Source organism: Mytilus californianus, unplaced genomic scaffold, assembly GCF_021869535.1.
Source record: "Mytilus californianus isolate M0D057914Y unplaced genomic scaffold, xbMytCali1.0.p SCAF_3, whole genome shotgun sequence".
Lineage (NCBI taxonomy): Eukaryota > Metazoa > Mollusca > Bivalvia > Mytilida > Mytilidae > Mytilus > Mytilus californianus.
This window is the reverse complement of record NW_026262679.1, coordinates 100,705,410-100,722,783: the sequence shown is the minus strand read 5'-3', so window position 1 is coordinate 100,722,783 and position 17,374 is coordinate 100,705,410. Positions and strand designations below refer to the sequence as shown.

General features: G+C 33.7%; 1 long non-coding RNA gene across 1 annotated transcript; it reads right to left on the bottom strand.

Annotated features, from left to right (window-relative positions):
- Positions 1-3,185: 3,185 nt before the first annotated feature.
- On the bottom strand, positions 3,186-16,920 carry LOC127735553 (uncharacterized). Its single transcript, XR_007998450.1, has 3 exons — positions 14,017-16,920; positions 12,500-12,769; positions 3,186-7,260 (listed from the first exon to the last, which is right to left on the bottom strand). It is a non-coding gene; the product is annotated as an uncharacterized LOC127735553 (long non-coding RNA).
- Positions 16,921-17,374: the final 454 nt, after the last annotated feature.

Below are 17,374 nucleotides of genomic sequence, written 5' to 3'. Positions count from 1 at the left end.
CTTTATCTCAATATCGGCACTTTCATTATATACAACCCAACATGCTGATTTATAAAAAAAATAATTTTCAATGGAATTTTCAAACATGGTGTAAGATTCTGATCTCATCTATAGTCTTTGTTTACTGGTGACAGTAATCACGGTGGGTAAGGTTGTCCTGCGAGAGAATGTTCTGTGCTGGTGATTCGGTCCTGACTGGTGCTGGTGGGTCCTGATTCTGTGCTGGTGGGTTTGTTTACATTGTACCAGAACGGCCATTAAACAATGATCGTTCTGTTGCTTAATTTTTCTTTGATACTTCCTAAGTACCATGCGAGGAATATTACAACGATTTTTTATTGAAAAAGTCGTGCAAATTCGCCAAACGAAATTGTCCTGACGATGTGCTGGTGATTAGAAAAACGGTCCTGGTTCTGTGCACCTATGTCCTGGTTCTGTGCCTTTATATTTTAGTAAAAAGTGGCAAATATTCAAGATCATTGATGCAGAAAATTTGTATAATTGATAGAAAATATACCTAGCATATATTTGGTTGATATTTCATATGAGCCAAGTTGAGTCTGTTTTTTTTATTTGATTTTTGAGAGGGGGTGCAAGATCATTCTGTTGAGGTGTTTTGGCATTTTTAAACTTTTGTTAACTGTTATTTTGAAGATATATGTGCTGTTAACTGTTATTGACTAATTAGCTGTTATCTTTTTTCTTAAAATTGACATTGTTGTTAACTGTTATTATGAAAGAAAAAAAAATACCCCTGTTTACTGTTTTTTGATTTTTTAATTCACTGTTCTCTCATTTAAGATGATTTAAAATGCTGTTATCGGTTATCAAAATTTTAAATTTACTGTATTCTGATTTGAGCAAAATAAAAAAAAAATATTGACCTGTTAATTGAACCCCTCTTGCCCCCTTTTGAGATAAGAAATTAGGCATACGATTTGCGGGATTACGATCCTTATGCATGACCATCAAAATACGGTGTAAAATATCCAATACCTATATAAAATATTATCTGGTATGTTTGCCAATGGACAAATTTCCATCAGAAACCAAATGAACTAGGTGTTTACAACTATACGTCACCGTACGACCTTCAACAATGACCCGAAAAAATCAAAATGTAAAAGGTTTTGCATAAAAATGGAGAGCATAAATATAGAATAAAGGACTTTTTTTCTAATAAAATTGAGAATAGAAATGTGGAATGTGTCAGAGACAATAACCCGACCAAAGAGCAGAAAACAGCCGACGGACACCAATGGGTCTTCAACACAGCGAGAAAATCCCGAACCCGGAGGCGGGCTTCAGCTGGTCCCTAAATAAAATGTGTACCACTTCAATGAAAATGGACGTCACACTAAACTCCATAGCATATAAATGAACTCAGATGAAAATTAAAAAATATACAAGACTAACAAAGGCAAGAGGCTCCTGACTTGGGACAGGCGCAAAAATGCGACGAGGTTAGACATGCTTTGTGAGATCTCAACCCTCCCCTTATACCTCTAGCCAATGTAGAATAAACAAACACACAGCAATACGCACAGTAAAACTCAGCTCAAAAGAAGTCCGAGTCCGTATCAGAATAGGTAACTAAAGAAACTAAGCAAAATGACAATGATACATAAATTAACAAGGGACTACTAACAGTTACTCCCATGCCAGCTCCAAACCTCAATTAAACTGATTGAAAGATTATGTCTTCATCATATGAAAATCAAGCACAACCTAAGTTGATCACGGCAAACTATCAGGTGAGTCTGAACATTTCTTAGATGAGTTTAGATAATACATTTAGTGTAGCCTAAGCATCCTGGATATTGTTTCTCTGACAAATTTGTACGATACTGTAGATACTTTTCTTTTTATTCAACCAAATGAATCTCAGCCTTGTTTCTGCGCGTAAGAATCATGTGTCCTCAGCTGCTAAAATCCGATTTCTTTGTAACAATTTAGTGTTTACCAAAAGGATGACAATAATATTGCGGGGTTTTTTTTGGAATAAGGAAGAGGGAGGTCACGGTGAAAGTTATTAAGCTTGGAATAGTTTTTAAATTCTAAAATTGTTGATAAAAATAATTTGATGCAAATGATCAAGAACGATTTTATTACTGCAGTTGATAATTTTACCATAAAACATTTTCCAAGAGGGGAAGGGGGGTTCCCGTAAGATTTAAAAGTTGTACTTTAACAGAAATATGTATCTGTTAGCTAGTAAGCATCATTTGCTGTACCTTTAAGCCTCTGGTCAACATAAAATAATATTGTCTGATCGGCTGTCAGGGGGAATTTTCGAAAGTTCAATAAAACATTAAAAAAAATATTTAAATATTTCATGGAAGGGCAGACTTGAATTTGTCAGAAAATGAAGACTAGATAACCTAGATAACACACACAAAATAAGATTTTTTTAAGTTATGCATTTTAAAGATCCAAAAGTCAAGTCTATTGTCAAGGATTTTTGATAAAGAATTAAGGGGGAGTAAGTGAACGATGTGTCCTAATTTTCTACTTTTAAATATATTTCCTGAATAAAAATAAAATATGCCTACATTTTAATTGAAAATGAGTGAAAAATGAGTGAACGAAAAAAAAAACACCAGACTAAGAAATACACTTTTAGTTAAATATTTGTAATAGCACGAAGCTTTTAATTTTTGTGTTTCAAACACACCTTCTCTGTAGTAATGACTCGTTACAAAGGTATTTCACTTCATCCATTTGTTTCATTTTTTTTATAAGTACTGTGAATTCTCAGTATTATTATATTAACATGTAGCCTTAATATAAAGAAAAAATCTAATCTAAAGCCAGATATATCAAACATTTTATTTTTATTTTATACGTTTTCAGGAAAAAAACAATCAACTCAAACACGCCTTGAACGTAAAATGTGTACTCGACTGTCTCTTTACAATACGATAATTGCCCATTTTTAGACTCCCCCCCCCCCCCCCCCCCCCCCCCCAAAAAAAATACTGTTGCCGGGGGCAGAGATGCAAATTAAAGCTTTTTAAGATCAATATTTTATCTTTTCGTGCATGTTTTTTTTCAGTTGAATTTATGCTAATGCATCTTAAAAACCCAAAAGTATTTGCACCTACTGAAATCGGCTGTTTTGTTAAATGCGCAAAAATTACAATATCTCGTAGCTTCATACTACCAATTGAGTATAAACAAGTATATAAGATGCAAAAAATCTTTAATTATACACCTACGTTTAGCTTTTAAAAGCCATAAAAACAGTTTTAAACAATCCAAATATACAAATTATGCATACATTTTAGCCTGTCAAACATATAGATTAATCATCACCAGGCGTGTTCAAAGGTCGTAACTATAGAAAAAAGATGTCACACAGTGGTATGATTGCCAATGAGACAACTCTCCAGAGACCAAATGACATAAAAGTTATCAACTATAGGTCACCGTACGGCCTTCAACATTGAACAAAACCCATACCGCATAGTCAGCAATAAAAGGCCCTGAAATGACAAATGTATGTTATTTTTGAAAATAAATTGATGTTTAAAAACGATTTGTGTCTGACTGAATCATAATTCAAAAATGCATATTTGGTTTTTGTTCATTGTTTTGTACATGAATCAGGCCGTTAGTTTTCTCGTTTGAATTATTTTACGTGTACAATTATAGTGTTTTGCCAAAAAATCGTTTTGATTTAAATTTCATTTCAAATCAATAACCAACATAAGGTATAACGAAACAAAATATTGATTGGCCCAAAAATGTAAGAGGCAACAGAAATTAACTGAAGTTACATAAGATCTCGTAAAAAAAACTTATCAAAGGAGACTTAACGAGATATTAATACTTTAAATTTCAATCTTGATCATTTAATCAACAGCAACAGAAGAGCTTACTCAAGAAAATCATTCAGGGAAAGAACATGTTCCTCTATAATAGCGATAATAAAGTATATATGAAGGTACAAGTACAACAGTACTATATAATACATAAATGTAGACTGAAAGCAAGCTAATATATAAATAAAAAGATGTGGAATGATTGCCAATTAGATAATACTTCACCGGAGACCAGACTACGTTTTATTAAAGTCGCCGTACGGTCTTCAAAAATGAGGAAAACTTATATTGCAAAGCAAGCTATGAAATGCCCCAAAATGACAAATGTGAAACACTTCAAACGAGAAAACGAATGGCCTGATTTATGTACAAAACAATAAAAGGAAAACTTATATGGTATACAGCAACAAACGACAACCACTGTATTACAGACACCTAACTTGGGATAGTCACATACAGATTTTGCCGAGGAAAACATATTTATAGCCGCCTAACCCTTCCCCTAACCTGGAAAAGTGGTGTAACATAAGCACAACATAAGAACAAACTATAACAAGAAATGATTATAACAGGATGCTGTTACGAAGCCTCCCAAACGAAGCTCCCATAATTCGTAATTCCCAGGGTCGCCTGACATTGGACAAAGTCCAGTGAAAATTGGTTTGGTCCAGTAAAGTTATATGCATTAGTGATGCCTGGGGACTAACCCTGTATATCATTCAAATCATCTTGGCATGACAAACCAGAATATATATGGTTTAGGGGTGGGGATCTCGACCATTTACAAGATACTAGAACATTGGGGGTGGGGGGAACCCCTGGGGACTGACCCTATACGTCATTCAAATGTTCGAGACATGATGAACAGGAATATATATGGTTTAGGGGTGGGGATCTCAACCATTTACAAGATATTAGAACTTTCTCAAATGGCAGGGGGTCGGGATGACCCCTGGGGACTAACCCTGTATATCATTCAAACCATCTTGGTATGACAAACCAGAATATATATGGTTTAGGGGTGGGGATCTTGACCACTTACAAGATATTAGAACTTTCTTAAATGGCAGGGGGTGGGGGTGACCCCTGGGGACTAACCCTGTATTTCATTTGATGTGCTTTATCATGACAAACCAGAATATATATGGTTTAGGGGTGGGGATCTCGACCATTTACAAGATATTAGAACTTTCTCAAATGGCAGGGGGTCGGGATGACCCCTGGGGACTAGCCCTGTATATCATTCAAACCATCTTAGCATGACAAACCAGAATATATATGGTTTAGGGGTGGGGATCTCGACCATTTACAAGATATTAGAAGTTTCTTAAATGGCAGGGGGTGGGGATGACCCCTGGGGACCCACCCTGTATTTCATTTAATGTGCTTTATCATTTAGAACATTTTCAATTAAAAAGATTGTCTATCACAAACGGTTTTCAATTTATAATCATTTGAAAATTTTAAAAAATAAAATCCCATAGGGTTCTATAGTAAAATAATAAGTCAACTGTACTGATATCTTGTTTTATATTTTTAATATAGATAGATTTTAATTCTAAAACAAAATATTTTCACAAGTTAATAAAATTTAATATAGATCCCGGTTCTGTTGAAATTTATTTAGCTTTACATTTTTTTTCTGTAAAAGTATAAAAATAAAGAATGTTAAAATTGTCATTTTGACATGTGGTAAAAATTAACCTCTTAAGACGTTGCCCTTTTCCTTTTGATACTTTTGGATCAAAATGTCTGAATCTTTTTTTCCCGAGTAAAGGTCACATTTTCGAAATCTGAACGCAATTATAAATTATAAGAAGATGTGGTATGATTGCCAATGAGACAACTCTCCACAGGAGACCAAATGACTGGAATATGTAGACAGCTTTCTAACAAGCAAAAAAACCTTAACTGTAAAATAGAATGGCATACACAACAGGCACGAGGACACATTCTACTGCATTTATACAGCACGGGTAACAACCCCTGAGGTAAATATAAAATTAAGAAGATGTGGTATGATTGCCAATGAAACAACAATCCACAAGAGACCTAATGACTGGAATATGTAAACAGCTCTCTCACACGCAAAAAATCCTAACTGTAAAACATAAGGGCATACACTACAGGCACGGGGACACTTTCTACTGCATTTATACAGCACGAGTAACAAACCATGATGTAAATATAAAAATAAGAAGATGTGATATGATTGCCAATGAGACAACTTCCCACAGGAGACCAAACGTTGGACCATGTAAACAGATCTCTCACACGCTAAAACCCCTAACTGTAAAATATAAGGGCATACGCTACGGGCATGGGGACACATTTTACTACATGTATACAGCACGAGTAACAAACCCTGCAGTAAATATAAAAAAAGAAGATGTGGTATGATTGCCAATGAAACAACTATCCAACAAAGTTCAAATGAAATGGATGTAAGCAATATTATAGGCAACCGTACGGCCTTCAACAATGAAAAAAACCCATACCGTGTAGTCGGCTATAAAAGACTCCGGCATGAAAAATATGCTCCATTTGTCAATAAAATTGTAAGTTTCGAAATAAACATGTTCAAATATTAAAACCAAATTGCCATTTCATTTAACTTATTTTTAATTAGTATTCAACGAATCAAATTTAAACAATTATATTTTATAAATTTTAAATGTGTTCTTTCACTATCCCGGAAAGAATTAACTCTTGAGATTTAACTTTTTCTTTAGCTCGTGTACTAGTGTCAGATTTTAAAATCCATATACTTCTAGATATAAAACCACTTCTTTTATGGTTGTTTTTTTAATCTATTTCCCGCACAAAGATATATTTCTAGTATCACACTATAATTTATATTTTAGGTGAAGCTTGCGAAATCGGAATTATATCAACAGAGGTTTTTTTTACCATAAGAGAAATAGGTTCAACAACTTGTGATAATCAAATATCGCTTGATATCAACTCTCGTTCTTTAATTTCAATGATAGTGGTATTCTCGACACGAAACCTCGTTTATTATTATCATGCTGAAATTAAATAACATCTGTTGATATCAAGCGATATCCAATTTTAACTCGTAATGAAACCTATAATTAAATTTTATTTTCTTTAATCCTTTTGTGAAGACAAAAAAATTATATACAATGTATATGATTTGATGTAAACAAACATTATCCACATGTATAGCAGGAAAGGTTTAACATTAATTTTAAACATTAAATCATTTATTAGGATCCATACACACTTCGGTAAACAAGGTACTACTTAAAACAGGAAAGTTTTTAAAGAGAATCCTGTTTTCAAGGAACATGTCAGTGAATTCATTTTGTGTCAGAAATTCTTTTCCTTTATCATAATCTTCAAATAATTTTTGTGTTAATTTATGTGCAGCTAACCCATCTTCTTTATCTTCTTCTGTCATTTTTAATGCAATCTGGAAAGGAGACAAGCATGTTTGGAGATTGATATCGAATTATATTTAATGAAAATACAAGTGATTTTTATATGCAAATTAATATTTTTAATTGTATATAACTGTTAAACGGACTAATACATCTAAGTATGACTTGTATAACATGGTACACGTCTCCTGCAAGTGATGGAGTACACTGATTTCTTCAAAATTAACGAGGGTTGTTTTTGAGACGTGACAGATCAAACGATATGGAAATAAAGGAGGCGGAATTTTGTTACTCAAATGACGATATTTTAAATATTAGAATATTCTTCAATCCCTTCAAAACTGTAATTAAATGAATAGGATGTTAAAGTCTTGGCACTTCCTTTTGGTCACATAGCTCCTGACGTATTCGTGTATTTATACATCCTTAGGTTTCAATGTTTTTAAGTTTGAGCGTTCCTGATGAAAATTAGGCAAGAAAAGCACATCGGGCGCACTACGTATATTTATAAAGGCGTAGTGTTATTTTCATTGTCTAGCACTGAGTCGGTACTACTGCTGGTGAACTGCTATAGTCCCTGATGGTATCATCAGCTCATTAGTAAGTTTTTTTCGGTACTGAAATGATTTATAACACTTTCTTCTAAAATTCCCCGTTGATAAATTTAGAACTGCTTAAGGAAAAAAGGTTCGAACTCACTCAGGCAAAGTTGACCTAAGTTGGATTTGGTTGATCTTTTTATGTCCCCTTTGAACATGAAGCTCCTTGAGTAAGTACAAATGCGGTCGATTTTCCAATTTTGTCCTTTAAAACAAGCAGTTGGGAGGCCTAGGGCAAAAATGGGAGACAAAATGCAAAAGTATTAATACTAATATTTGGCGGTCTTGTGTCATGTAAATATATGAAAGCTGTTTTTTTAATATAAAAACGCTGAATGTCAATAAAAATCATCACTAAAATACAAGCAATTACACTATTAATAGAAATCGTAATGACAATTGACTTTGTTAATGCATTTACAGTTGTGATAAACTTTATGGCCATTTTAGCACACGTCAGATTTTCCCAATCCTCTACAGGTTCAAGATGTTTGAAACTATTTGGCTTATCAACCCTATGTTCTTTAAATCGTCTATAATTAGTGATATTACGACCATGTTGCTTGTTAGATCAAAATACAACTAAATGTTAGACCTAAACACACTACGAAGTATTCATGTCTATTTTATCTTATTTGGATCAGAGCTTTTAGTAGTGAATTTATTATACATTTCAAACTAAATGCAATTCATGAGTTAAAATAGTTATTCAAGGGCAATAACTTCAGTTTTGATCATGTGGCTTAATTGGATCGTGTATTGATGATCATGTTTGCTACTTACATGTTGTGTCTGACTACAGTGTATAATATTTTTGAAGGTACAGGAAAATCAGTTATAGGAGCCATCTTAAACTTGCAGTGAGGCGAGAGTTGTTGATCTGTGTTGAAGACCGTACTGAGAGGAAGAGTAGCAATAAAATACTAAGCCTGTCCCAAGTCAGGAGCCTCTGCCCTTTGTTAGTCTTGTATGTTTTTTTTTATTTTAGTTCATTTATATGTTTTGGAGTTTAGTATGACGTCCATTTTCACTGAACTAGTACACATTTTTACTAGTATTTAGGGGCCAGCTGAAGCCCGCCTCCGGGTGCGGGATTTTCTTGCTGTGTTGAAGACCCATTGGTGGCCTTCGGCTGTTTTCTGCTCTTTGGTCGGGTTGTTGTCTCTTTGACATATTCCCCATTTCCATTCTCAATTTTATAACTTTGCTTTTCCTCTGCGTGTAGTAATTTGTTCATGAATTGATATACCATATCCTTTTATTCATCATTACCGCCATCAATTTAATTACTTGTAACATCTATAGGGAGTCACACATAATTATGGTTTCAGTCGTAATGTCAATTTTAGATCGTGTATTTCTGATAATTTTTGTTCGCCATTTCAGTGTAGTCATCATAGTTTCAAAAGAAATAGAGAAAAATGCTAGAATCATCTTACTTTTATACCCTTATAAAAATAAGGAAATGCTGTATGATTGCCAATGAGCCAAGTTGAACTATCCACCAGATTTCAGATGACGTGGATAAGCAATTAAAGGTCACCGTACGGCATGCAACAATGAGGAAAACCCATACCGTGTAGTCAGCAATTAAAGACATGAAAAATGTGAAACAATATAAATAAGAGAAAAATCTAACAGCCTTATTTATAATACTAGTAATACAATTTACGAAAAACAAATATGACAGACATAAACCTATGACAACCACTGAATTACAGGCTCCTGACTTGAGACAAGAACATAAAGAATGTGAAGGGGTTAAACATGTTTGTGAGCGCCCAACCCTGTCCCAAACCTGGGACTGTGGTGTACATGTAACAGCACAATATAAGATATTTGACCCCCTTACCATGGAAAACTAATCCCCCTTCCCAATTGGTCAAAATGTTTATTTAATACAATAGCATTTTCACCACTGTAAATAGTTTTAATACTGCAATAAGTATCTTGAATGAAAAACATATGTTTGAAAATATTTTATAATACTTTTAATATAGCCATGGTATTTTGATCCCCTACCATGGAAAATTGACCCCCTACCCTTATAGGTCAAAGTATAGTTTATGATATCATAAACACCACTTTAACTAGTTATAATGCTGAAATAAGTATCTTGAAAGAAAAGCATTTATTTGAAAAGATTTTATAACACTTTTTCTTAGCCATGGTATTTATATCCACCTACCAAAATTTTAGTTTATGTTAGTATTTACACCACTTTAACTAGTAAGAATGCTGCAATAAGTATCTTGAAAGGTGTTATAGCACTTTTTCTAGTCATTATATTGATGATTTATTACATTTAAGGTGAATACTATAGTAGATAACGGGGCCTCGGTGGCCGAGTGGTCCAAGTAGTCGTACTACTGTATCACTACCTTGTCAAGACTGAGGTTGTGAGTTCGAATCCCTCAAGTAGCAGGTGCGCTCGACTCAAATTTTAATTGACTAGGATTGATTGTTAGTTTTCCTATCGAAGGTCCGTGGTTCTCTCCGGGCGCGCCGGCTTCCTCCACAATAAAAACTTACCGCCACCAAATAGCACAAGTAGCGTTAAATACCAAATAATCAATCAATCAATATAGCAGATACGATGCATCACATATGCGCGGATTTGCATAACATTTGCGCGGATTTAAAAAAAAGTTAATTTACAAGCTGTTTCGTCCCTGCCAAGGGTACTAGTCAGATTGCTTTATATAGCAGAGGTCCCAGACATAATGGTGGTAGATAGTCATAAACGTTTTATGGTCAAAATTACACCAACAAATTGAATTGATATTTGCTCAGTATAAAATATATAATACGACTTAACAGTGAGTTGTATTTACTAGCATGTTAAATACAGGTAGATATGTATAGGTAAGATTAAATACTTGGTCATGTTTTAAGAATATTAAAAGCCGAGGCGTAGCCGAGGGTTTTTAAATGTTCATAAAACATAACCAAGTATTGTCTGACCAATTTAGAACATATTCACCCCTTCGAGTGGCATAACAAAATTAGCCTCTCCCATTGTAAAAATCAATCCTTAATATTAGCTCACTTTAAATGTTAACAAGGTTAGTAAAAGGGATGTAAATCATATGTAATGGTAATTTCAACAGATGGAATGCTATAGCAATGAGATAGTTTTGTGATAACAAAAAAAGATAGATTATTAAAAAATGAAGATTTCTTCTGCTTCAGGTACAATTTAATACTTATATATCTAAAATTCCTTCATTTTAAAAATCTTACAATGCTATATAAATCGGCTTTTCTAAAATTGTATAAGTTTTTGAAAAAAAATAATACATTCATCGATAAAAAAGTAAGCATCTGATGTCGAAACGATTGTAATTTTAGAATTTCATTGATTTTTATATCAACAGTCATTGTTTCTTGAGAAAAAAAAACAATGATTTTAAGGTCTCGTATAAAAATTAGATTAAATATTATTTTATTTACCTTCATCTTTGGTCCCTTTTCAATTCTTTTCTTTTTGTTTGTGCTATATATATGTACCATTATATAACGTTTACATTATTGAAATCTCAACTTAAAATGCGTTTATAGTTCTTTTCTCCTGTTTTCATTTATAATAATTAGACAAACAACAGTACTCATTTTCAATTGGACGAGAATGGATGAGTATGTTCAAAATAGATTAAAGTCGCGCAAATGTAATACGCCCAGTAGATAAACAAAATCTGTAAACAGCAAATTGATCAACAAGACAAGATCTACAAATAGGTCAAAACACATTTATTCTAAAACCAGTTGTTGGCATGATACGGGTTATGCTCTTCTCGTATATTTTATGATGGTATGATACTAAACCCATAACGGGAGGGATTGTGCTTGATTTTTATATGATGAAGACATAATCTTTCAATCAGTTTAATTGAGGTCTGGAGATGGCATGTCAGTAACTGCTAGTAGTCCTTTGTTAACTTATGTATCATTGTCATTTTGCTTAGTTTCTTCTGTTACTTATTCTGACATCGGACTCGGACTTTTTTTAAACTGAGTTTTTCTGTGCGTATTGTTTTGTGTTTGTTTGTACTACATTGGCTAGAGGTATAGGGGAGGGTTGAGATCTCACAAAACTTGTTAAACCCCGCCGCAATTTTTGCGCCTGTCCAAAGTCTGGAACCTCTGCCCTTTGTTAGTCTTGTATGTGTTTTTTTTTAATTTTGGTTCATTTATATATTTCGGAGTTAAGTGTGACGTCCATTTTTGCTGAACTAGTATACATTTTTTAAGGGGCCAGCTGAAGCCCGCCTTTGGTGCGGGATTTTCTCGCTATGTTGACGACCCATTGGTGGCCTTGGGCTGTTTTCTGCTCTTTGGTGGGGTTGTTGTTTCTTTGACACATTCCCCGTTTCCATTTTCAATTTCAACACAGCCGAAATTGTCTGTCAACTCTTTACAGGAGTCATATTGTCCTTATGCAACGAGTTTTACCCTTTTGTAACGTTTTTTGGCAAACATTGTAGAAGATAGAGAGAAACGGCAAACAGCACAAATGATCAGCAAGACAAAATTTACAAATAAGTTAACAAGTTGAAATTGTCAGCGCACATGTTTACAACGAGGTACTTCCGTGGGTAAAAGAGACCTACCACCTCATTTAGATAAAGTTATCATAACAGAACGAATATAATATTCTAATCACATAATATACCTTAAATATTTCTGCCATTTCTTTCTTTTCAATCCTGCCATCCCCGTCTATATCGAATAATTCAAACATCAACCTGATTTTACAGAAAATATTGGGATCACTTTCATTGCTCAAATACAGTAAAAACTCTGCAAAATTTATATTGCCACTGTTGTCCTTATCAATCACTCTGAAGTAGTGGTGTGCAAAACTGTCAGCTTCATCACCGAAGAACTGTCTCAAGTATTCTTTGAATGTCGAGAGACCCATCAAGGCTTTCGGTGATATTTTCTGCAAGTACAGTCAATATACTTTTTTCGAGTAATTATCCATTTTGATACATACAAAAACAGGTATACAAATAAATTAATGAGATAGTCGTTTAGTATAGTACACTCAAATATTGTCTCCTGTTTCTTCCATGAGCGATCGCGGTTAACTACAATTAGTAACTGCTCATGTAACATTTCATTTTAGTGTCCTCTTCATGACTCTAAGCATTACAGTTTTCTTACAAAATCAATGGCAACAACTGACAAAGAGCCAATCCTAATATTTATTGCACGATAAAACAATAATAAAGTTACATCTTTAGAAAATGCTCTTGTTTCGGAACAGGAGAAGAGCTCTACGAACCTCGCTTTTCCTTCTATCTATAAAACTCTTACGTCCTCTTTTCCTCGATTGTGACCTACCGAATTAGACTTATCACCGATTTTATACTGACATGAGCAATACGACGGGTGCCAGATGTGGAGCATGATCTACACCTGAGATCACCACCGGTTTTTGGTGCGGTTCGTGTTGTCCAGTCTTTGGGTTTCTAAGTTGTGTTTTGTGTAGTGTCTTATTTGGTCTTTTTTCGTTTTTTTGCCATGGCATTGCCAGTCTGTTTTCGACTTTTGAGTTTGAACCTTCGCCTCTCTATTACAAAAAAAAAATAGCACCAAAAAAATAGCACCAATTCATTTCCACTTAATTCACCCAAGGGTTCCAGGGCTGTTTTATACTAAATTTGACGGTTTCATTTCCCTTTGTGTGTATTTTGAGTTCTGCAAACAAAATGAAATTTAAAATGACCTCCATGAACAAAACAAAAAAAAATTCAGACGCATGTTATTATTGCCAATTACACTAAATTAAATCACCAGAGACCAAGGGATGAGGATGTTAACAATTATAATGTACTGTACGACCTTCAGCAATGAACAAAACCCATACCGTTTAGTAAGCTATAAAAGGCACCGGCATGACAAAGTGTGAACTAATTCAAAATAGAAAAGTTTTGTTCCTTGTAGTTCTGTTTATTTTCCGATACTAGAACATTTGTATACATCATTGATTTGTTATCTCCCCTGCGTCCATTTTTCTCTCCAAATGATGAATACAATCAACAGCGACCAATTTGCAATCTTTAACTTTCGATTTATATACCCTTAACAAAAGAAACAAATCATAAAAATGCATAGCACATAGCAACGAAGGGATATCCTTATCTTTAAAATTGCGTTTTAACCATACAGATTTGTCGAACTTACCAGGTATTCTTTATATGACTCTTTAATTCTTGTTTTGTCAAAATTTGTATGCATGCGCAGGAACTGAACTTCTTTTTCTGGTAACTTTTCCAGTTTATTTCCCATGTTGTTAAAATTAATTTTATAAGCAAATTGTCATAAATTTGTCCAATATGTACATTTTACTCATCGTAACAAGCTTTCATTTCCGGGATATTTTATCACAGGAAATCTGGTTTAAACTATTAATTCTATAAATCACATAAAACATCACGTCTATACAGTTTTAATAAGATATTAATATACAGAATATCATAAAAATTGTCTTTATTTCTGTGTTTTTTTTTGCCTTTGTTCATAATAGTATGTGATATGTTTACTCTTTCATCTTATTGTAAAAATTTGTTTGAATGGGAGAAATCTGACAAAAAGTCACTTGATTCCTATTTAAAAAAAAATGTCTGAATATTGTTGATATTCGCATATCACATTTCGAAAATAATTAAGAAATCAATTAAAGGGTAAGAAATACGCCAATTTCTAGGACAAAACAAAATTCAAGTACTCACAAAGCGTTTTGTTTTTTGAAATAAGTCTATCGACAGGTTGTAGGTTTTCCTATGGGTACCAATTGTGCCCCTTTAGTAGCAGACTTGTTCCTGTATTTTCATGAATCGCAGGATAATTTATATTTGTCAAGCAGTTAAATTACCTGCTATTTGTGTTGGACATCATTTATTAGAATATTTGAAATGTGGTTGTTCTGCAAACAAAACTGTGAAGAAAATAGGCTTGGGTTAGGTGCATGGTAATTGTGACGTCATCCAAATTTTATCATGCAGAATTAGTTACGGTGATTTGAAACTTTGTAACTGGCGACATGTCTTTTATCCAGAATCACTCACTGTATTTAAGGGGGTAAACCGGTTATGTATGTTAAAATAGATACCTTGAACATATTATTCTTTATTAGAAAAAATACATTTCTAACACATTCATGACATTTATATGGTTTAAAGTAGGGATTTTACAAAGCTAGCACTATATTCACTGATTTTATAAAACTTATAATTTCAGGTATTTTACAAAATTACTAACACTGCTTGTGATTTTTTCAAAATTTCTGAATATTTCAGGGATTTTACAAACTGTAACACATTGTTATTTTGCTGCATCAATGTTGTTGCTTATGCAATAAAGATTAAACCAATCAATCGATATCACGAATCAGTCGACCCTTATCATGTTCGAGTCAATATACAATGTAAAATCGTGGAAATATTCTCCTACGTGTTTAAAGTTTACCGACTTTATTTTATACAAGCGGTAATGACTCTTACAACGAGGCAATATAATTAAATATCGCATGTTCAGAGGAAAAATTAACCCAATTTCGGTGCATTTAGATTAAGATGGAAAATAGTGTGATTTTGAATTGACCTAAGAATTAGCTTTAATGTAATTGCGATTTAATTGTGCATGTGTCCCATAATCGTAAACGTCTTCTTTTTTTAAATATGTAGATGTTGTCTGATTGCCAATGATACATTTTGTACAAGTTGAACTATCAACCTTCAACGATGAGTAAATCGCGTACCGTATAGTATGCTTTAAAAGGTCCTGGAATGACAAAATATGAAATAATTCAAAAGAGAAAAACCAACGGTTTCATTTATGCTAAAACCAATAAACGAAAAACAAGTATGGCAGACAGCAACCAAACAAAACCACTGAATTATAGGCTCTAGCTTTGAGACATGCACATAAAGAATGTGACGGGGTTAATTATGGTTGTGAGCGCTCAACCCGGCATTCCCTTAACCTTAGATAATGGTGTTTCCTTCTTTGAGAGTTAACTTATATTTTTACTTTTAATATTTTCATATTTGTAGTGTTATCTGGATACCTATTTTGCATTCCTCTTCTGAATTTAGACAACAGTAGTATACCAATAAATTGATTAAGGAGACACTAATCCAGTTGACAAAAAACTCAAAGGGGGTCGTATGAACTCAAAAGGACCAAGACAGAGATTGTCGACAGGGAAGGCGTCTCCTGCGGTACATGCATCGATAGTCAAGCAAATCCACAACCAGTTAAAATATCACAGTTGGGAATGGACACAATCGGTTAAATTATAGATAAGACGCCTATACTGGTATCTTTACGACTGCCAAATCATGTCGTGTCGATAGAAAGTTGAATTACAGATTCGTCGTATCGGTCAACCAAATCGTGTCGTCATGGTGACGTCTCTTCTGTATGTTCTGCTAAGTATTTATTGCATACATTAATGAAAATTGATTATTAAAGATTGCAATTACGTACATGCATGTCATAATGTATCCAAAACTCCGTTTATCCTTAAATTGCGATTAAATGTTTTAGAGTCATTTCGGGTAAAACTTTGTTACACTTGACAAAATAGCAGCTATACCAGTTACCACAGCAGAAGGCCCTGCAAAATATAGTGCAACTGCCCCAACTAGACCAGCACCACCCGCAACAAGTATTCCGAGAACTGCTTTAGACCAAATAGACCCCTCTGTAATTTCGCGACGCAGCGATGCTCTCAAGATAGACATTTCTTCAACACTGGTAGGGGATTTATTATGCAATTCTTGTATTCTGTTTTCGAGTTCTTTCTCTGCGTTGTCAAACTCTTCATTTTGGTAAATCTTTCCTTTGTTTTGTTTCTCCAGTTCGAAAATCATGTTGATTAAGTCGTTTGCTTGTGTTTCTTTTCCTGCATCTGGTGCAATGTTATTGATAGCAAAATAACGATTATCGCAACTGGCAAGAAAATTTTTCTGATCCTTTTTAAATTTTGTCACATAGCCCTGAATTGTCATACCATTTGTATCCAATTCATCTCTTCTAGTAAAAACTACAATGAGATATTTCATCATTCCTTCACCAAAAGCCTTTTTACAGAGGATGACCTTCAGGTCATTCCGATGTATTGCTATCACCTAAATTTCCATTATGCAAATTAGTTTTGGGATTTCAACCGATCTATAAAAATTATAGATCCGCGGTCATTACAAGGGAAAAAAGTGCATTTTTATACCTGCGATTCCGTTTTCCGTTCGTACGATGTTTCATAAAAAAATGGAATCATTTCAGTTGTTGATTTAGTACTGAAAATTTGACTGAATTATCTCCTTTTAAATACGGTTTTATATGTTTAATTGGTGTTTAAGAAAGAGGTCAGGTGCTCATGTTCATTCATAAATTATCGTTCATTCATTCATGAATTTATCGTGAAATCAAAATCACTACACAGGTCACACAGGTTGTATACGTAATGTCAAATGATTACCTGTAATCTAAAAATAAACAAACTTAACTGACTCCCCTTACTATAGTGTGTGATAAC